Source organism: Cricetulus griseus, assembly GCF_003668045.3.
Source record: "Cricetulus griseus strain 17A/GY chromosome 1 unlocalized genomic scaffold, alternate assembly CriGri-PICRH-1.0 chr1_0, whole genome shotgun sequence".
Classification (NCBI taxonomy): Eukaryota; Metazoa; Chordata; class Mammalia; order Rodentia; family Cricetidae; genus Cricetulus; species Cricetulus griseus.
The window spans coordinates 242,927,178-242,950,408 of NW_023276806.1; the positions used below are offsets into that span (position 1 = coordinate 242,927,178).

The following is a 23,231-nucleotide window of genomic DNA, read 5'->3' on the forward strand; positions in this document are numbered from 1 at the left end:
TATCATAGTTTTGCCATTTTCAAAGGAAAAATGTCAGGTTTCCTTTTGTGGAATTTCAAGTTATTCACTATTTGTAACACGCTCTAAACACAAAGATACTATATATTAATATATTACTATATAATTAACCTTAAGACTTAAGAGATTTTGTTTTTGTTTAAGATTAAAATACCTTAAGTGAAATATGTGATTACTACAAATTTTCTAATGATTTACTATGATAAGAAGTTAAGAAAAGTAAGTCTAGCTTCTTCAGTTCAAAGGATTACTTTTTAAATTGCTTACCTTAGACATAAAGCAAATTTATAATTTGTGCATGCATATACTAAAATGGGTGCATATTAAATATTATAGATGGCTATGTAGAAACTGAAAGTAATGGAGACATTAACTTGAGCCTTGGTATCATGATGCACACTTTTAGCCTCTGTTGTTTGGGAAGCTGAGCCGGGAAGATTGCATAAACCCACACTTAAAAACAAAAGATTAAATTCATGTGTACTGTGACATCAGCTATTACTATGGTAAAATACTTGCAATAGTATACTTACAAGTGAAAACGTTTGTTTTAATCTATAGCTTTAGAAATCATGGTCACTTGGACTTTTTTTTTGGACTGTGCACAGTAGTTGCTGTGTGTGGAGCAAATAGTTGTGGTAGGCATTCACATTAGGACAGAATCCACAAGAGGGACAGGCAAAAGTCCTGGCATCTCACCAACTCTTTCAAGAACATGGCTCCAGTAGTCTAACTCCCATTGCGGGCTGTCCCGTGCTGGGGACCAAACCCTCAATAATAGGACTTTAGGGACATTCAAAAGTTTTTACAGATTTATATTTATGAACATAGCTTGTCTAATATTTTTAGTAACTAGATTTCTACTTCACCAAATATATTCTGTATAAGTATAGTTAATTTTATTTCAAAGTTAATTTATTGGAATATTTATAATTTTAAAATTATTGTGGATTCCATAACAAATTTACTGCTTAGTTTTCTAAGTCTTTGTACACTGTTCACCCTTCATTCATCCTACAGATCTGTGTCAGGGTTCACAAGATATAAATTCTGGAGAAGGAAGAGAGTTCTGTAAAGAACCCAATTAAGTACATTTTTGGTGAGAAATTTATTCTTGTTTATTGCTATTCATCATTTCATCATTAATATGGAGTTTATTTGTGTAATTTTTAGTTTTGATGAGTTTCAAGGAAAAACAAGAAAAAAATCTCTTCATATTTAAGTCTTAATGACCCAGCAAGCACTGTTTTGTAGCTTCCTCTGTGCATTAAGTGGGTACTAAGAAAAAAGCTGATACTACAATTTGTTTGCATTGTTGGAATTTATACTGTGTTACTAAAAATTGAATTCCAAGAAACTATGACATTAGTCTTCAGTTAAAATATACTTGCAAATTAGCAATAGTTTATTAATTGCACTGCCAAATGGGTAATAAAAGAGACTCACAAAGCTAGGCAGTGAGCACTTTAATTGAACAAAATATTTGAGGATGGACATGGTAATGTTTGGCAGCACATAGCACCCTTGTCTGATGATATTAAAACTGTTAATCACCTTTATCCAAAGCACTGCAGTTTTATTCTGTTTGCTATAACAAAAAGTCATCGAAAAACTACTGTGCAAGGAAGTATGGCTTTCTTCTTTGGAGTTTTATTTTGTAAGATTTTAGAGCCAGGGTGCTGATTCTGTGTTCTTGAATATTCATTGATGTAACTTTTTATCCCCTCCATGGGATTAATTGTAATTCTCATAGATAGTTGATATAACATATTTGTTGGAGCTTTGTATGTTCTATAATTAGGCTAATAAATCAGTAGACAGAATATAGAAGATAAACAGACACACTGATTGATTGATGATAGATACAGGATACTTTCTATCTAGGAGACATGGATATACAGAAGTATCTGTGATATTGTGAGTGCATACATGAATGCACATATGAGTGATTGCATGTACAAAAAACAATAAAATAGCACCAAAAAGATAGATAGGGCCATGAGAGATTTTATAATGATTTTACTTCATTTGAGATTTAAAATTAAAGGCGACGTAGGAAGGAGTTAATTAGCAAAGGAACACTGGGGACAGAAATTGTCTGAGCAAGTGTTTTGTGGAGGAGAGAAGCTTGAGAAGTGTGAGGGTCTAAGGAAGGTTTTGGTGGCTGGTGTAGGGGAGGATAAGGCAGCCTAGCCTGTGGGAGCGTGGGAGTCATTCGTAGTGCTGCTTTTCCGGAAGCAGAGTGGAACAGCAGAGGATTTCATGTAAGCAGCTTAAATGTTGAGAACTGGAGTTGACGAAGAGTTTTCTGTCTGCAAATCTGAAAAATAAGTTTTTGGTAAGTTTTTTTCAAGAAGGCTGCTGCATAGTTCAGGAAAGAGGAGACAGGTTGGCTATAAAAGGGACAGACATGGTAACAGGGTGTGGTAATTCTAATGACATCTGTCCCTAAAATGTTGTGTTAGTCTATATTTGATTACTTAAAACTAAATCTTACAAGGAATCATAATTTATAGTAACCAATAAGACACATATTAATGTATGTTGTCCTTGAGGATAGAGGAGCGATTAGGGGAACTGGATACATGCTTTTTCTTAAAACATAACACTTAGCATGTACTTAAAGATTAAAGACATGTGACTGTCCTTTTACTACATAGCTTTCCCACCCATATAAAAGGATGGTGCACCAAGCTAATTATCATTCTTAATATGACCCAAGCAGAAATTGCTTTCATTGTTTTGGCACCAAGTTCTACAAAGCATTGATAGTCAATGTAACTCTGTGTTGTAATTTAAAAATGGTAAGATGAGAGCAAGTGGATGACTAGAATGTAATTTCATAAAGCAGATCATCTTGAAAGGTTAGCTGAACAAATAATCTTTCATTTTATTCAAGAACACTTTATAAATACATAAAATTCAAGTTATAAAAATATTTTTTCCAAATTTAAATCTTGCTAAATTAATGTATTAAGTCTTTGTTAGATGTAATAAAATTTATACCGGAGAAAAGGCCAGATCTCAATATAAATTTCTAATAAAACATGCATTAGCATGTATCTAATCATGTTTTTTTTTAAATCTTGGAATTTTATATGTGTCTTTTCAATTCAGGGCTACCATTATAAAAAAAACAATATGAGCTTTCTTAGTGTTCTCAGAGATGTCAATCTAGAAACTGATTCAGCAGCTGTGATGAAATTTGCTGCTGTAGGAAAGCTGAATGCCTGACACTAGACTATTGTCAGCTAGGCTGGAGGTGTCCCTGGGTGGCCCGAGCTCTTGCTTAGCCTGCAGAAAGACTTTGTCTATTCCCAAACTACATAAACACTGTACTGTACCTTGTCTCTAAATCCCATCATTTGGGAGGTAGAGGAGGGACAATAGAAGGTCAAGGTCAAGGTCATTCTTAGCTAGAATTAAAGGTCAGTCTGAGATATGAAACATCTCAAGAAAAGTCCTTTTGCTAGTCTTTCCTAGTCATGAATAGTCAGCCAATATTTATGTTGACCCATCTTCAGAAATTACTGAAATATATTGGATGAAGTGGCACTTTCTTCTCAGGAATTTTTCCAATTTGCTTAGTTTTCTTACAGGTAATACAGACCATCAAATTGTTCTTATGCAAATCAAACTTTTCTTTTGAGACAAGAAAATCTCGTGGGTTCTTCAACAAATGGAGAGCAATTAACCACAAATGAGAAGAAGCATCAATAGTATTTTATAATAAGGACATTTGTTGTAGTAGGCTGTAAGAAAGAATGAGTATGCAAACCAGCTTCCTTAAGTGGCCATCACTGCCTCTGTCTGCATATTTGAATTCTGAGTCATTCAGTTCAGAGATGCCTTTCACACCAGCACCTAACATTAGTGGTTTCTGATTATTTTGTCTTTGAAACTACTCAGTATTATTAGTGATTTACTTAAACGCACCTGTGCATTTATTGATTCATGTAGGCTTTAAATATTATATAATTTACCATGAAAATATGTCTGTGGGATATTTGTACCCCAAACATTGAGATTTAGAGCTACTAATAGGGAAGCTTATTAATTTGATCAGTTTAACTTAGTTCTCAGGCAAATAAGCTCCAAAAGGGCCTGTGCTAAGTGATCATTAAAAATTCTTATGAAAACATTTTAAATGTTCTTTTAAAAAGTTTTTTCTCAAAATTATTTTATTTTTTGGTGTGTGTGTATGTGAGAGTATTTGTGTATTGATGTGTTTGTGAGAGTGAGTGTGTGTGTGTGTGTGAGAGAGAGAGAGAGAGAGAGAGAGAGAGAGAGAGAGAGAGAGAGAGAGAGAGAGAGAGAGAGAGAGAGAGAGAATGAACTTTGTAGAGGTCAGAGGACAGCTAACAGTGTCAATTGTCTGCTTGAGTAAAAAATCTTTAAGTGTTGTGGACAGCCTGGTTAACAGAGAGCAAGCCATTGCACCTGTACAAGTTAACTTCAGTTTGGAGTTTCCCAAGACCCCCTGCTTTGAAGCACTGAGTGATGAATGAATAAAATCCTGACTGGGGGGTTGCAAAAGGAATGAAGAAAGAATAGGGGACAAAGTCAGCTCCAATGGAGACTGGAATCTCTGGGGGAATGCAGGGTGGTCATGCTGATTAGAGGAAGGGCTCAGTGGGAGACTGAGGTTTCCTCACTTCCTCTGACTAAATGAACTGAACTAATAAGGTGGCAGAAGTGATTGTGATTAGCTATGGACTTCCCATAAAAAAGGTGGCACTCAGTGATTAGCAACATGGGCCTGTGATTTCCCTGAGTAAACCACCAAGTAGTGATGGTATTGTGTTATAGATAGAATTTTAAATACCATTAGGATATTAATTATTGTACTATCTTTGGATAGGTTAATGTTTCTTGCTTGAATAAAGCTTTGGGCTGGCCAGCTTGCCACCAAGCCTCAGGATTTGAATTTTAACCTTTACAACCCACATAAAAGCTAGGTGTGCTGTAGGAACTGTAATTCCAGTGCTAGGGGGTGGAGCAAAGACAAATGAATCCTGGGAGCTCACTGGCCAGCTAAGTTAGCCAACCTGGTGAACTTCAGATTCAGTGAGAGGCCATAGCACAAAAACTAATGTGGAGTGTGACAGAGGAAACATCTAATATCTTCTATTTACCTCTTTACACACACGTATGCATACTACACACAAGCAAACATAAACACCAACACATATTTTTTAAAACATACACATATCCACATACACAAATAAAAAGGTACACACACACACATACACACACATGCAGACAGACAGACAAGAGAGAGAGAGAGAGAGAAAGAGAGAGAGAGAGGTGTTGCTGACAGGCTGCCAATATTAAAGACTGTTAGCATTGTATCCATTAATTCTTATCTCTCCATAAGAAGATCCATATTTTTTCAGAGATAAAAGATGAAATCTCAAAATTGTTTTTATTTGCATTTCTCAATGATTATTTTTTTGTGTGTATTTCTAAGCCATCTGTATTTCATTTTGTAAGAACTTTTAATTTTGTTCTATTCCATGTTTTAAAGTTAGGTTATTTATTTTCTTTATATTCATTTTTTAAAAATATTTCTTGTTTCTAGATATTAACCCTAAGTCAGGTGTATAAATGATTTAAAAACATTCTCATTCTGTAGGCTCTCTCTTTTCTCAAATGGTAAGTCTTTTAGCTTCATGAGGCACCATTTAATTGAGTCTGTTTTGACACCTGTTTAGTAACTTTCTCACACATACTAATACTACATACTCTTTAATGTTTTAAGACTTATTATTAGTATTTGCATAGCAGACCTGGAGAGATGGTTTAGTGGTTAAGCACTCTCGCTGCTCCTAGAGAGCCCCAGAGTTCTATTCTGAATCTCAGTAATGGGTGCTTTACACCTACCTATAAATTCAGGCCCAGAGGATTCAATGGCCTCTTCTTGTCTCTAAAGGTACCTGCCCACACATTACACAGAAACATACATACAAATACAAATAATAAAAACCAATCCTTCAAAATTAAAAAATAATACGTAGAGATACAATCTTATAAGAATATGACCTGACTATAGATTTATCTTTTTCTTTATTCTTCTCTCATACAACACATGGACCACAGACATCCACCTCCACACCCTGCCCTTCTCCAAGCCCCCTGCACCTCCTCTCTTCCTCAGATCCACTCCCTCTCCATTTCTTTTCAGAAAAGAGCAGGCTTCCCAATGATATTGACCAAACACAGCATAACAAGATGTATAAGGCTAGGTACAAACCCTCAGATCAACTCAAGCCAGTAGAAATAAAAGGGTCCCATGAGCAGGCAAAAGAGTCAGAGATACCTTCACTCTTGCTGTTAGGAGTAAAATCAAAAACAAAAATAACAACAGAAAAAACAAGCTAAACAACCATAGCATATATACAGAGGGCTTACCACAGACCCATAGATGCTCCCTGATTATTGTTTCAGTCTTGTGATCCCCTGTGAGACCTGCTTAGTTGATTCTATGGTCCATATTCTTCTGGTGCCCTCAACCTCTCTGGCTCATAATATTTCCCCTAACCCCTTCTATGGTTCCCCCAGCTCAGCCTAATATATTGCTGGAGATCTCTACAACTGCTTCCCATCAGCAGCTAGACAGAGTCTATCTAAAATGATTGGCCTAGGCACCAATCTGAGTATAACAGAATGTCATCAGGAATCATTTCATTGACTAATTAGTTAATTTATCAGTCACTCATGTTTGGTTCTACCATAGGTCTCTGAGCTACCCAGATTCTGGATTCTGGTCATCCAGGCAGTTTTTGGCACAGGTTTCTTCTCATGCATTGGGACTCAAGTTAAACCAGTCATTGGCCACTCTCACAAGCTCTGTTAATTTTAGTGCCTTTGCTATTGGATGCTGTTCAGAAAATCATTTCCTATGCCAATGAGTTAAAGGGAATTCCCTACTTTATTTTCTACCAGACTCAGGGTATCTATATGGTCTTAGTTTGAAGTCTTTTATTCATTTGGTGTTGAGTTTTATGCAGGGTGGTAGATACAAATCAAATTTCCTTCTTCTACATGAGGTTATTTGGTTTAACCTGTTCCATTTGTTGAAGATGCTATCTTTTAATCCAGTATATATTTTTATTTCTTTGTCAAAAATCATGTGTTCATAGGTGTGTGGACTTATGTCTGGGACTTTAACTCTAGCCATGCTGTTTATTGAAGAGGGGGAGGGATAAGGGAAAGAAAGAGAGAGAGAGAGAGAGAGAGAGAGAGAGAGAGAGAGAGAGAGAGAGAGAGATGATAGATAGGAAAAACTACTGAGGTATATATAAAATTCAAATTAAGAAAACAAGTAATGAAATTTAGCAATTATTTGGCCTTTTGGCTCATCACAAAATAATTTTGGAAGGATTGTTCCTTGGTTATTTAAAGTCACAGAAAGGCCATACAAATTAAAACCCTTACCACTGGATTTAATGAAGAAATTTCCAAGAGACAAGTGTTAAAAAAAATCAAGCAAACACATAACAATGGACCATGTGATTATCTATACTCCTCAGGAGGTCTTTATTGTGGGTTCACAGATTGTTTTCTTTGTTTTTCTTTCTTTTCTTATTAATTTGTTCTCTCATACATTACATTCCAGCCACAGTCTCTCCTCCTCCCAGTTGCTCACGCGCAACTCCCCGTCATCTCCTCTTCCATTTCCCTTAAAGGGAAGGTCTCCCAGAAGTATCAACCAAGCATGGTATATTAAGTTGCAATAAGACTAGACATCTCCCCTATTTTTAATGCTGGACAAAACAACCCCCAAAAGGCAAAAGCATCAAAAACAATGCATGCCCCCTCTGTTAGGAGTCCCACAAAAACACCAAGCTACACAACTATAAAATATATGAAGAAGGCATATGTTAGACCCTTGCAGACTTTGTTAGTTCAGTTTCAGTAAGCCCCTATGAGTCCAGGCTTGTTGATTCTGTGGGATTTCTTTTGGTGTCCTTGACCCTTCTGGCTCCTACAATACTTCCTGCCCCTCTTTCACAGGATTCCCTGATCAAGCCTAGAGTTTAGCTGTGGGTTTCTGCATCTGCTCCAATCAGTTGCTAGATGGAGTCTCTCTGATGATGATTATGCCAGGTTTCTGTCTATGAGTGTAGCAGAGTATCATGAGGAAATTTTTCTTCTTTCTTTCTTTCTTTCTTTCTTTCTTTCTTTCTTTCTTTCTTTCTTTCTTTCTTTCTTTCTTTCTTTCTTTCCCAAGCTTGTTTGGTTCTATCCTAGGTTGCTGGGCCATCCAGGCTGTGGTTTCTGGTCCTCCAGGCATGGGATGCCTCTCATGGTATGAGTCTCAAGCTGGACCCATACTATGGTTTGCCATTCCCATAAATTCAATGCCACTTTTACTCCAGTGCATCTTGCTGGCAGGGCAAATTTTAGGTCTAATGTTTCGTGACTGTGTAGGTGGGTGCAGTCTCTCCTTGGAAGTCTTGCCTGTTTATAAGAGATGGCTGGTTCAGGCTCCATATACCCTGTTACTAGGAGTCTTAGCTAGGGTCACTCTAATATGTTTCTGGGAGGTCCCATTGCACTAGCTTTCTTCCTTGTCCCCGAGCCACCTCCCAATTCCAATTTTACCTCCCAGTACTCTCTACCTCCATCCTCCCCACACCTGGTCCCTCTTGTCCTTGTCCCAACTTGCCCCCATTTCACCCACAAAATCCATTCTATTTCCCCTTCCCGAGGAGATTCATGCATCTCCCATTTTGTTTTCTATTTTAACATGTCATTACATTCTTGTTTTTATTCACTCCTCTAACCCACTGCACTCACCAATCCCCCAATCTTGCCCCCATTTGTTAGTTTCTTTCTGCCCCCCAAATGACCATTCTTTCTGCTTTATGTAGTTTGCAATTATTACCTCTTCACCCCCTGTAAGATTTAGTCCTCCCTTCTTGTGATGGACACCCTTTCTATTTAATCATGCACATGTACACACATACTCATATACATACATACATACATACATACATACATACATACATACATACATGTTTGAAAATGTACAATGCCTCATTAACTTCCATTCAATCCTTGTACAGGGTCCACCTAACCTTTGTACTGTGTCCATTTCTGTGATATGCACTAACTCTAGCACTTGGATTCTCAAATTTTTGTAGCAAGCATGCATTAATTCCAGTCATGTTTGATTCTCAGATTTCATAATCATGTACTCCTCCTATATCTCTGTTTTTGTCCTTAGGGAGTTAATTATTTTATGTTAGTTAAGAATTAAGATTGCAAAGAAGATTGATGTTACCCAAAGTCATATAAAAATGTGATGAGTTTCTTTTATATTCCTTGAATATGTATTTTTCTCTGTGAACAGCAAGCAAATTTACAGGGAATTTGCTAGGAGCCCCAGATAGTGCTGGATTCTAAAATGCGAGGCTTCTTGCATCTGTGCTTGGATGTGGAAACTTTCAGTACTGCTGCTTAATTACTAAGAGGTCAGTGAAAATCAGCTTCAGATGACTCCTTTTCAAGTCCTTGTCATGATTGTTACCATGGGCATTGTTTGTCAGGGCTGCTTTAGTGACTGAAGAGTTTGCTTGAGGTAAGAGGTGACACCTCCTTGTTTTAATGTCTTTAAAGCTTAATGTTGGATTTATTTCTTATCCACAGATACTGGAATTTAATACCATTTTCAGGTCCTTGTTACCAAAAATAATTGTTTTCTTTTATGGCAGTTGGCACAATGAAGATACATAAATCATTTTAGTAGTATGGCTAGGTTATTATGGACCAAGTGTAACCAATCTGTTAATAGTTACGTAAGTGTGTGGTGATATATTATTTATGATTTAATTAAGATTTCCTGAAGGGTCAAATTGCAAAGCAGCCAAGCCAGTTGCTCTTCCCTCTACCACAGACTGAAAGGGTGATCAGGCTAGCTCCATGAATCCTCAGACTGCGTCCTGTCTCCACCAAGCCTCAGACTGCAATCCCAGACTGCTGCCTCTTCCTTTTATACCTCTCAAATCAGTTTGGCTTCTCAGAGAAACTATCAGGTGTGTGTGTGTGTGTGTGTGTGTGTGTGTGTGTGTGTGTGTGTGTGTGTGTGTGTGTGTGTGTTTTCTTGTACAGGGACAGTAGTGATGAGGGAGAGGGAATGACCTAAAGAATTAGCAAATTTATGTGAACAGTTTTGCATATAGCATATTCAAAACCTACAAAGCTGAGTAGTGTCATAGATGGGAAGTCCTGGCCCTCTTCCATTCTTTTAAAATGCCTCTCCCCAGTTAATACCTTACTTCTTCTCCTTAGTTCATGCTACAGTGCTGAGTCCAAAACCAGTCTGGAAACAGAATTCTTTCATTTCCTAGGAACCCCAGTCTAAGTGTAGTTGTTACTCTTGCTAAAGCATAATGGACTCTTATAAAAAATGGGTTTTGCAATAAGCTTAATATCATGCAGAAGGGAACAAGTATAGTGGGAAATTACCAATACGGAGTCAGGTAGAAATATAAGGGTATTTAATAGGGAAAAGCCTTACAGAGCAACGTAGCCAGACGGTGTGGCAGAGGTCTGTACGCAAGCCCAAAAGTGAAACCGAAAGAGAAAACACAGTCACAATATGTCATCCTGACCGTGCCCTGGAAATCATGGTCAGGCACACCTGTAGCCAGCCCCTAAGTAGGCGTGGCTACAGCTTCCCCTACAAACAAGTGTACTAAATAACATTAAGAAGACACGTTTTACTGTTGAATATACTAAAATGGGCACCTATGTGAAAACAAGGGGTTCATATTTCAAAGGCTGATATTTTGTTGGTTCTGATGAGCAAAATTAGTGTGAATTTTATAGCAAAACATAATTGTGATGGTATTACTTATTAGCAACTATATCAATACAACCACATTTATCATTTCATTTGCACACATCTAAAGCAGATGCTGTCAGTACTGTAGATGACTACAGTAGTGAGATATGAAAATCAAGGTTGATATTTATGCATGAATAATATAAATCCAGAGATAGATATTAGAGTTCAAGCTGAAGATTTGAAAAGCAAAGCATCCAGGCACAAGAGAGCTCTTACCTCTACCAAGAGGATTGGAGTAATCCCATCCTCAATGTGGAGACTAATTGCCTAAGACTGAATGCCAGCTCTGAGACCCTGCTCCTGTCTTATATACCTCTCTAATGCTGGGGTTAAAGGTGTGAGCTCTGTTTCTCTTTTAGACCAATTCACTCAAGGTCATAGAGCACATTCATGCAAGGTTAAGATGACGGGCAGGAATAACTCTGAGGGTGCTCAACTCCTATCATAAAGATTCAGAGGGGTATGATGAAAAGAACAATGTATACTTGTATTAACATAGGAATGTGCACCTATGGGCACTTGTTTTCATTAGGGGCTAAAGCACAGTCATATTTCTAAAACATCATGGCATATTTAAGGCACAACACATAGTATATAAGTCTGGAAAGATATGAAAGATTAAAAAATAGAAGATGGGAGGGGCTGAAGGCAGGCAGGCAAGCAGGAAGATAGTAAGGAAGGAAGGACAGAAACTGGTTAGCAAGGGGGAAAATATTTCCTAGAAGCCTTCTGTTTTTAGCTTTGTATTTAGTTCATTCTCATTACCTATGCAGCACCTTTTATTTGGAAGTCTAGGAGCTGTGACAAACTGATGAGCACTGTACAGGTAAGTGCTCTCCCATTGCAGGCCTTTTCTTTCATTGTTGTGTTGCATTAATCACTTGGGGTTTGTTGCTCATAAAGCCCAAGATTGTGCATTTGAGTCTCAGCATATGCTGAAGCACACTGAAGAAAACACTTTCTGTCTTTGAACTTTCCTATTTTAGTACAGAGGGAACTACTGGCTAGCTTTTTCTAATGGACCCTTTCAGTAGCCTGGTTGACATTACAGTGTCAGCCAATTTCTGTGGAGTAATTGCCTTCAAAAACACCTCCCTTGCTATAGAAGTACACTTGTTATATACTTGGGAAATGTGTGCTAAGGAGGAAAAATAGTAGAAATTGCAGTTCCCTAACAATTGGTCTGATCTGCTATTGGAAAAGTAATCTGTAGTGATGACTTTCAATCCTGCTAGTCAACCTTGAGCAGTACATAAATAGAACTGTACCTACTTTGTAAGATCCACTTGGACCAGATACAAGTGTGTATATGAGATTATAAATGATTCTTAATTTGTACTGATGCCCCCTTAAATCAGTTATATTTGTCAAGAGTTTTCAAGCAAGGTATATTAAGAAAATATTGTACATTTATTTTTCAATTTATTTCGAAATAGCCAAGAGGAGTCTAAATGAAGATTAAAATGTAAAGCTAAATATTTGGGGAAAAGCACTTGATTTCTTGTTTACAATAATGAGCACATTGTTCAATTTTCACTCCATTAGCTTTCTATTTCCAGGTCTGTTATGAAATAACTATTACAATGGTCCTTAAAATGTCCTTTACGTTGTAATCTACTGGGAACAAAAAAAATACACTCAAAATCTTTGAAATCAATGGAAGATGCAATATACATGCATTTCTCTCTTAATTCTTTATACATTTTTCTAATGGATACTATTGTGTGGGGAGGAAGACAATGAAATTCCATGTTCTTGCTTATGAGACTGAAAGAGGAAAATACAGTGCTTCATGTGCAACTAAAGTGGCTGGGCATTTATTTTATCATCTAATGTTTTTCCTGGATAAACTGATTTTCAGTTAAACATATTTCATATGTTTCATTGGGAATTTCTTGATTCTTTTTCAGTGACTTTTTTGTCAGTGGTAGAAAAGCATATATTCTTTTTTTAAATTTTACTTTATTAGAAACAAGCTTCTTTTACATGCCAATCTCAGTTCCCTCTCCCTTCCCTCCTCCCCTGTCCCCTCAACCCCCATCCCAACCCCTTTCTGCTCACCAGGGAGGGTGAGGCCTTCCATGGGGGATCTTTAAAGTCTGTCATATCATTTGGAGCAGGGCCTAGACCCTCTCCTGTGTGTCTAGGCTGAGAGAGTATCCCTCCATGTAGAAAGGGCTACAAAAGCCCATTCATATACTAGGGATAAATACTGATCAACTACCAGAGACCCCATAGTTTGTGCAGACCTCCAAACTGACATCCTTGTTTAGGGGATCTGGAACAGTGCAATGCTGGTTTCCCAGCTATCAGTCTGGGGTCCATAAGCTCCCACTTGTTCAGGTCAGCTGTTTCTGTGTGTTTCACCAACTCAGTCTTGACCCCTTTGCTCATCACTCCTCCCTGTCTGCAACTAGATTCCAGACTTCAGCTCAGTGTTTAGCTGTGGGTGTCTGCCTCTGCTTGCATCAGCTACTGGATGAAGGCTCCAAGATGGTGTATAATCTCATTATGAGAGAAAGGCAAATTTAGGTAGCCTCTCAACCACTGCTTAGATTGTTAGTTGGGGTCAAACTCACATAGCTCTAGACATTTCCCTACTGCCAGAATTCTCTTTAAACTTATAATGGCTCCCTCTATTGTGGTATCTCTTATCTTGTGCTCCTCTATTCTTCCCCTGACTAAATCTTCTTGCTCTCTCATGTCCTCCTCTCCTCTCCTCTTCTCCCCTTCTCATTCTCTGAGCGCCCTCTCCCCTCCCCCATGCTCCCAATTATCTCAGGAGATCTTGTCCCTTTCCCCTTCTCTGGGGGACCATGCATGTCTCTCTTAGGATTCTCCTTGTTTCCTAGCTTCTCTAGCAGTGTGGATTGTAGGCTGATACTCCTTGCTCTATGTCTAAAATCCATATATGAGTGAGTACATACCATTTTTGTCTTTTTGTGACTGGGTTACCTCACTCAGGATGGTGTCTTCTAGTTCCATCAATTTGCCTATAAATCTCAGGAAAATGGGAATCAGTCTACCACAAGATCCAGCAATTCCACTTAGGCATATACCCAAAAGATGCACATTCATACGACAAGGACATCTGCTCAACCATATTCATAGCAGCATTATTTGTAATAGCCAGAACCTAGAAGCAACCTAGATGCCCCTCAACTGAAGAATGGATGAAGAAAATGTGGTACATTTACACAATGGAGTACTACTCAGTGGAAGAAAACAGTGGAATCAGTGACTATTTTTAAATAAGATAAAATAATTAATTAGTCATGAAAGAAAATTAATTTAGGATTAGTAGCTAATCCTAAGTGGATTAGCCATTAGAGAGACTTGGTATGGTGAAGACACAAGCAGGCTGAGAGGACAGAACCAACTGTAAGTTCTACTCAGATTGGCATAGCCCCTGGCTGACCCAAATGAAATTTTCAATAGAACAGTGTGAAAGTACAGAAACATCAATTTGTTTGCTGCAGTTACTCCCCCCACATTTTTGAATATTTATTGAGAAAATTTGAACAAATGGTGTATGGAACTCACATTTTCCCCCTCAGACTTAATTTCCAGTATGACAAGGTATTTTGTATGACAGGTTTAGTTGGAACATTAAGGAAAACTTTTGACTCTTTCAGACTCAAAAAATATTTGAATTCCTTTTAGGATATGCTGGGCCTATATTTGGGAGTCTAGTCTTTCATCCTAATAGGTTTCAAAAACATAGTATATCCTTTTTCTTTTAATAGTGTTAAAATATAATTTGATAATTATTTTCATTTTAGTCATTATTTGAGAAATAACCATTCCTAGAACCTTTTTATTCAATCATTCATTTAATTCAATGTAATAAGCATTATGATAATTTGTGGACACTGAGCAATTAATTTACTTTAAAGCAAGTGTATGGAGACACACAGATGCCTTAAAATATTTAATGTTTTGTTACTCTCTAGTGTTATCATTACTGTTGCTTCAATTATAGTCATTTTTGTAAGTCAAGAGCAAATTAAGCAATAGAGACACTCAAGCTCATAAACAATCATGTGTTCTTTGTACTATTTATGTTGATGGGATATGCAACCACTTTAGCATTCACACTGGAAATGTACTGTTAACTGATAAATCTGTAAGTGGTTACAAAAGGAGGAAACATGCTGCCAACTACAAATGCATGAGACATTTTATTCTGGTAACTTAATTTTGCTTATTATTCAATTAACTGTAATGTGTATTGAGTAAAAGAATAAACATTTAAAGTCATCAATTATTATAAAAGCCCAAGTTATTATTCTTTTCCAATTTGGGAGCATTCATTAGTGACAACCAGTAATTAGTGCTGTGTTTTTAAAATTACTTTCATCAGATTTTCTTTGACACCTTTATTAAACTACAAAGAAGCCATCATAAACACTCATGAACATTTGAGGCTTATGACCATGAGTAACTGTTTTATGCCAACCAGTGCACACTCGGTCCTTATGCCAATATTTAGAATAGAATTTTCTCTCACCCCCAAAGGGGCATGTGGCTCATGAGTATTATCAGTATATCAGTATTGAAAATATCCCTCTTTCCATTTTGCTAACATTCATGTCTTTTATAATGCAGTCTCTCTCTCTCTCTCTCTCTCCTCTCTCTCTCTCTCTCTCTCTCTCTCTGTGTGTGTGTGTGTGTGTGTGTGTGTGTGTGTGTGTGTGTGTGCGCGCGCGCACATGCATCTGTCAGACTGTCAGACTCAAATTCCCTTCTCTGCCCATTTAGAATGACTGGGAATGGTTCTCCACTATGATCATAAAGGCTGTGAAGTGATTGGGCAGCCCCCACAGAGTGGACTATAATTAAGCTACTGTTATATATTTGCTATGTGCCTTGCATGATCACATGTACCACCCTCTCCTTTAATCTTTATAGCTGAAGTAATCGTGAAGAATATTTCTGATCTTTCTCCAGGCAAAAGCAACAAAAAAACTTGTTGATAATAATTTTGATGGCAGTCATAATGACCCAGATGAGACTGAAAATATGAAGGTGAGAAATACCAAGACCTCTGCCACTAAACTTAAACACTAAAGGCATATTCTCCAGGGGCAATTGGTTACCCTCAAGCTTCAGAAGAAAATGCCTTTGCAAATGTGCTGAGGCATTTCATGCCTCCACAAAATAGTTTAGTTCTTTACAGTGTTAGAGTGTCACATTCCATTTTCTCCAAAATATGTTCACTTTTCATCAAAATAAAAAATGTTTAACTTTCCTGATGAGACCTGGCTCTCACTCATAGAGCAGACTCGTAGACCTCCCCCACCCATCTTTCTCTCCATCTTTCCTGGACATCTGCCTTTATGGAAAGACAGTTAAGAATTTTTGGCTTCCAAAATACACCTGAGTCCAATTAAGCAGGCTGGAAGCAGTGGGAGTAAGAAAAACTGTCCAAAAAAATGACATCTGAGCTGCTATCATTAAATGAAGAGTAAATGCGTGTTTTATGGAGATGATAGATGTTTAATTCACCAAGTGGTTTCAAGTCACTTGGCTCTGTTCTCTAGCTGTAGATGATGTATGGGTTATTAAGTGGGTGAATCATTCTCTCAAGCAAATGAAATGGGGAAATTTGGGTCTTGAACCAAGTTGAACAGCAGCATACTGTTCATTCATGGCCAACAGTCTGGCTGGGCTGAGTTCTCCTTTAAATATGTCAAAAGATCTTTGTTTCTTAACAATTTAATGTCATGTAGCTTAACATACATAACATGTATTTCTCACCGTGGAATAAGCAAATGAACTTTATGCCAATAGAATGCTTTTTATTCTTGTATGTGTGGATATAGTGTGTGTGTGTGTGTGTGTGTGTGTGTGTGTGTGTGTGTGTGTGTGTGTGTGTGTGTTAGTTCAGGTACACATGAGCACACAGAGAACAAGTGTAGACATCAAAGGACAGTTTTTAGGACTTGGATCTCTCCTACCTACAGAAGCCATGTTTCTCTTGTTTCTTCTATGTAAGTGATAGTCCTGGATTGCAGGCTTCTGAGCTTAAGAAAAATTCATTTTCTTCTTCCTGCCCCTCATCTTGCTACAGGATTCCTGGGATTCCAGATTCATGGCCCATCATATGGCTTTCCTACTTGGAATCTAGGGATTGAACTCAGAATCACACAGCAAGCACTTTCACCCACTAAGCCATCTTACCAGCTATAGAATGTATTTTAAAATGAAGTTTAGAGACTGTTTTTTTCTTCGTAATATGTCTGCGTGGGTTTGAACCCCACTCCTGGTAACAAAATCTTTATTAATCAGTGTTCTCTAGGGTCAAAGAATTTATAGAATGAATCTCTCTCTCTCTCTCTACCATATATATGGCATATATATATATATATATATATATATATATATATATATATATATATATGAATGACTTACAGACTGCAGTCCAACAATGGCTAGCTGTTAAAAAAAAAAAAAGGTCCATGAATCCAGTAGGTGCTCAGTTCCATGAGACTAGGTGTCTCGCCTGGTCTTCTGTATATGCTGGTATCCTAAAGAAGTAGACTTCAATGTCAGTGAATAAATGGACATGCTGACAAGGCAAGGACAAACAGACTCCCTTCTTTCTTTAATCATCCTTCCAGCAGAAGGTATGGCGCAGATTAAAAGTGTGCCTTCCAGCCTCAACATCTGGATTAGAGGTGTGTGTTATCCTGGATCAACTGCAAGTTTCCTTCTTTCCTCAAGGTCTGGATCACAAGTGTGCTCTCCATTTCTAGATTATATATCATTCCAGATTTGGTCAAGTTTATAATCAAGAATAACAATCACAAAAACACAGCGTTTTGTATATTTGATAACTTAGTTATATGAATGGGGAAATAATAAAAAGCATTTAACTAGCTTTATACTTCCTTTTACTCTGATAGGCTGTCATGAGACTGAACTGACCCATCCACTATTCCTATATCCCATATATCATCCATGTGTGAAATAAGAGTGCCAGAGGAAAAGGCATGAAGAGACCAAAGGAGTACTTCAAAATAAAGAATCCTTAATGGGGCAGTGGAATTCTTTCGCCAGGTTGATTTTTAATAGACATACAATTTTCTGAATTTCTTACACTAAACTCCAGTGAGAGTATGTCTTATTGAAAGCAAAGTCTATTGGTCTCTGTTTCTTGCATGAATTAATTTTTTCCATAGAATTGTGTATCCTTATTTATTTTTTGTTTTTATATTTAAATTCTTTTATTACTACTTATATTTACATATTCATCCCCTCCATTCCCTCTCCCTCCTATTCTCCCATGTTCTCCCACAACCCCCCCAACCCATCCTTCAACTCCTCCACAGGGATAGTGAGGCCCTCCACTAGGGCCCTTCAAAGTCTGTCATATAGTTTTGGGGAGGGCCTAGTCCCTCCTTGCTGTATCTGGACTGCAATAGTATCCCTCCATAGGGAATGGGCTCACAAAGTTCATTGTGCTCTAGGGATAAACACTGGCTCCACTGTTAGAGATCCCATAGACTGTCTTGGCTTCTTCGCTGGCACCCACATTCAGAGGGCTTGGTTAAGTCCAATGCTGTTTCCCCAGCTTTATGATTAGGGTCTCCATGTTCTCACTAGGTCAGGTCAACTGTTACTGTAGTTTTCTGCTGCACTGTCTTGGCTCCTTTTCTCATCCTTCCTTCTTCTCCACAATTGGATTCCAGGAGTATGGTTCAGTGCTTAGCTGTGGGTGCCTGTATCTGCTTTATACAGCTACTGGATGAAGGCTCTAGGAATGGTAACCAAGGTACACATCAATCTCATTATAGGGGTAGGGAATCAATGGCATTTTCTCCACCACTGTTTGGATTCTTCGATGGCGTCATCCCTGTGGATCTCCTATCAATTACCCCTGTGCCAGACCTCTCTAAAAACCTGAACTGTCTCCCTCTATCAAGGCATCTCCTTTCTTGCCCTCCTCTATTCCTCCCCTGTCTCTCCCCCCTTGCTCCCACTTTGTTCAGGCTGCATGTTTTTCTTCTATAAAAGGTACTTAAATATGTAAACCATTTTCACAAGACTTCTGCTTAATGAAGAGAAAATAAATTTGTAGATATCTTAGTCAGCTGGATTTGTGATAACAAATGTCATAGACCATTGTGATTAAATGCCAGAAAGTTTATTTTCTTATGATTCTGGTGTCTGAAATTATATAGAGCTACTTTCTGAGAGATATACCGACACATATACACAGAGAGATACAGAAAGACACACACATACACATAGGGGAGGGTAACTTGTATGATTCAACAATATATAAAATAATAGATACATAATATTAGTTCTCTCTACTCCCCACCTGTGTGTGTGTGTGTGTGTGAGAGAGAGAGAGAGAGAGAGAGAGAGAGAGAGAGAGAGAGAGAGAGAGAGAGAGAGAGAGAGAGAGCATTAGGGAGAGAGGGTACCCAGAAGAGACAGTGATCCTTGGAACCAATGTCAAAATTGTTATGAACTGCCTAATGTAAATACTACTGGGAACCAATCTTGGGTCTTTATTAGAACAATCTGCGTGCTTAACCACAGTACCATCTCTCCAGTCCCAAATGGTTGATTTTTTGAATGTATATTTTTTGCATGTGTGGCTGCATTTCAATTACACAGTAGCCTAGCTTATGTTTTTCTTTTTCCTCATAGTTTTCTTTCTTTTTTCTACATCTTTTATTTAAATTAGAAACAATATTATTAACATATCAATTCCAGTTACATCTCTCTCCTATCCTTCTATGCCATCCACCAACCATGCATCCCATCACCCCCCTTCTGCTCCCCAGGGAGGTTGAGGCCTTCCATGGGGGATCATAAAGTCTGTCACATCATTTGGGGTAGGACCTAGGTCCTGCCACATATGTCTAGGGTCAGAGAGTATCCTGGATGGGGAATGGGCTCCCAAAGTCCATTTGTACACTAGGGATAAATACTGATCCTCTACCAGAGGCCCCATAGACTACCCAGGCCTCCTAACTGACACCCACATTGAGAGGGCCTGGTTAGGTCCTATACTGGTTTCCCAGCTATCAGTCTGGGGACCATGAGCTCCCCTTGTTCAGTTAAACTGTATCTGTGGATTTCCTCAGCCTAGTCTTGACCCCTTTGCTCATCACTCTTCCCTCTCTCCAAATGGATTTCAGAATTCAGCTCAGTGTTTAGCTGTGGGTGTCTACTTCTGCATCCATCGGTTACTGGATGAAGGCTCTGGGATGGCATATAAGGTAGTCCTGAATCTCGTTATAGGGGGAGGAAGAGCATTTAAGGTAGTCTCTCCACTATTGCTTAGATTCTTAGTTGAGGTCATCCTTGCAGATCTCTGGACATTTACCTAGTGCTAGATTTCCTTTTAAAAAAAAAATTTTTTGAATTAGAAACAAGATTGTTTTACATGTCAATCCCAGTTCCCACTCCCTTCCTTCCTCCCCTACCATCCCCCTACTAAAACCCTACCTATCTCATACACTTTCTGCTCCCCAGGGAAGGTGATGCCTCCCATAGGGGGTCATCAGTATCTATCATATTCTTTGGGATAGCGCCTAGGCCCAGCCCCGTGTGTCTTGGCTCAGGCAGTATCCCTGTATATGGATTGGGCTCCCAAAGTCCACACCTATGCTAGAGAAATGTACTGAACTACTACAGGAGGTCCCGTAAATTTCTGAGGTCTCCTCACTGAAACCCACATTCCTGGGGTCTGGATCAGTCCCATGCTGGTATCCCAGCTATCAGTCAGGGGACCAAGTTGTTCAGGTCAGCTGGTTCTGTGGGTTTCACCAGTCTGGTCTGAAGCGCTTTGCCCATCACTCCTTCTTCTCTGCAACTGGAATCCAGTTCAGTTCAGTGATTAGTTGTGGGTGTCTGCTTCTACTTCCACCAGCTGCTGAATGAAGGCTATAAGATGACATATAAGTTAGTCATCAATCTCATTATCAGGGGAGGGCATTTAACTAACAATCTAAGCAGCAAAGGAGAGGCTAGATTTCTTTTTAAACCTATAATGGCTCCCTCTATTAAGGTATGGCTCAAAGCTTAAGAGCATGGACTGCTCTTCCAGAGGTCCTTAGTTCAATTCCCAGCAACCACATGGTGGCTCACAATGAGAGCTGGTGTCTTCTTCAGACGTGTAGGAAGAACACTATACATAATAAATAAGGAAATCTTTGATGTGAGGGTGATCTGGCTGTGACATCTGTCACCCCATTGATCGCCAGGGTTGATTGGGCTGATCTGGCTGTATAGGCAGGTGTCCCCTCCTCCCTCAGCACTCCGTGTGTGTCCCTCCTGAAGCCGGGTGCTGGGTTGAAGAGGATGGCCTTCCCCAAATAGAGGAGGACCAGTCGTCAGTCTAGGGTATATGAGTAGTTGTGCTTCCCTGATAGAACCTCTAAGCAAGCTCTCAAGTTCCTCATAGTTTTCTAAATGTTGTTTTCTGGTGTAGCTTGCACTTCTGTACCAGGTATTTGCATCTGTGTTTATTTTTTGATAGTTTAAAGTATTATTTCTTTGCATTTTGTTGCCATTTCACTGGATATCTTTTTCTCTTGAAATCCCTGATATATTATTTTGCATTTTTGGCCAGTCTCACCTATTCTTCCCATAAAAGAGTGATCTCTGTGGACAGCAACAATGTTTCATTAACAATTCAAGTAATATGAACATTGTATCAGAATGGTAGAGGAAAGGGAATACATTGACATTTATTGACTTTGGCTCCTCATTGCCCAACTGTCTGACTTTTATGAAAGGATCTGTATCCCATATCTCTGCAGTTAGCACTCTTGATGACCTCTTTGAGTCCCATTCTTAGTCCTCTGAATGGAAGACAGACTTCCTAAAGTTATTAGCTCAGTGACCATAAGATATATAATGTAGTGTCTGCACAGTATAGTTTAAAAATGGCCATTTTAACCTCTCCAAAACTGTACAGTCAAACTGCATAGCCTGATTCCCAAGCAGCCACCAACTCCTATCAATAGTACGAAACAATTTAATCTCACTTTCTTTTTTTTGGTGTTTCGAGAGAGGGTTTCTCTGTGGCATTGGAGGCTGTCCTGGATCTAGCTCTTGTAGACCAGGCTGGCCTCGAACTCACAGAGATCCACCTGCCTCTGCCTCCTGAGTGCTGGGATTAAAGGCATGTGCCACCAAAGCCCTGCTTAATGTCACTTTTCAAATTCATCATTTCCATCCTTATTTGTCACTGATTCTTTACAATTTCTCCCAGTTCAATAATTCTTTCTGTGGTTGTTCTAATGATGAATTTTGCATTTTTAAGTTCCAAAAGTTCCATTTACCAAATTTGTATAATTAATTATACTCTGTGGCTTTTCTTTTCTTTTGTCATCTTGTTTCATGTTTTAAGCATCTGAAACATATTTGTTTCCCCCCCCTTTTTTTTGGTTTTGTGAGACAGGGTTTCTCTGTGTAGCTTTGGAGCCTATCCTGGCACTCACTCTGGAGACCAGGCTGGCCTCGAACTCACAGAGATCTGCCTGTCTCTGCCTCCCGAGTGCTGGGATTAAAGGCATGTGCCACCAACGCCCTGCCTGTATTACACGTTGTTAACCCCCGTGTCTGAAATCCTGAAGGGTATGATGCTGACAGATTTTTGTTTTACTGGTTTCATTTTGTACACATCTTCCACTGTCCTGCAGTTTTGTTTTGTTTTTTTAAGATGAGACCACAAGTTGTGGTTTCATATATGGAATCTTTCTGAGGCCTGCCATGAATATTGTTTTCTTCTTCAAAGGAAATGATAACTTTCTCCTCTTCTGAGTCTCTTGCCATGAACTGCATCTGTATCATTACAGATAAAAATCAGAATTCACACCAGGTAAAGAATGGCTCTAGACCATCCCTCCTCCTTAGCTGCAGGCTGCTGTGCAAATGCAGCTTAAAGCCATGCTTAGAGGTATGAAGTGGCCTTGTATGTAGAGTAGAAGTCTCCTCTTGGATAATCAGAAAGAATTTCAGGTTTTGCATTTTACTCTAGGTTATACATAAGGTTATGCCAATATAAACTCAAGTTTTCAAGGTCCAACAACTATGCTAAATAATCCTCCCCAAAATAAAATTAAAAAAAAAAAATCTGAGACGCTTTAGTGTGACATAGTGAGTCAAGCAGTATACTCCTTAGTCCATACCACTTTACTTGCAAGTGTTTTCTGCAATGAGTCATTGGTTGGTCCAGTACAAGGTCTCTGGTTTTTGCTGTATCATTGAAACTTGGCCCTCACTGGGACTCCTTTTGGATGTCTTGTTGTTGCCCTGTGTCCATGGAGATCCTGAGGCTTTGGATCTGCATTACTGGCCCATTCATGTGCTCCAGCAGATCACAGATGGA

General features: G+C 38.6%; 1 protein-coding gene across 10 annotated transcripts in view; it reads left to right on the forward strand.

Moving 5' to 3' along the window:
* The window catches only part of Marchf1 (membrane associated ring-CH-type finger 1), a 630,089-nt gene that overhangs the window by 53,366 nt on the left and 553,492 nt on the right, over positions 1 to 23,231 (forward strand). The window contains exon 1 of one of the 10 annotated variants that reach the window (XM_035450832.1): positions 9,504 to 11,699. The exons of 8 other annotated variants lie outside the window; for them this stretch is intronic. The gene's annotated coding sequence lies outside the window, so the exon portion shown is untranslated. Of the gene's footprint in view, positions 1 to 9,503; positions 11,700 to 15,540; positions 15,902 to 23,231 lie in introns of those variants that run through there. One more of the 10 variants, XM_035450830.1, reaches the window with a different exon arrangement.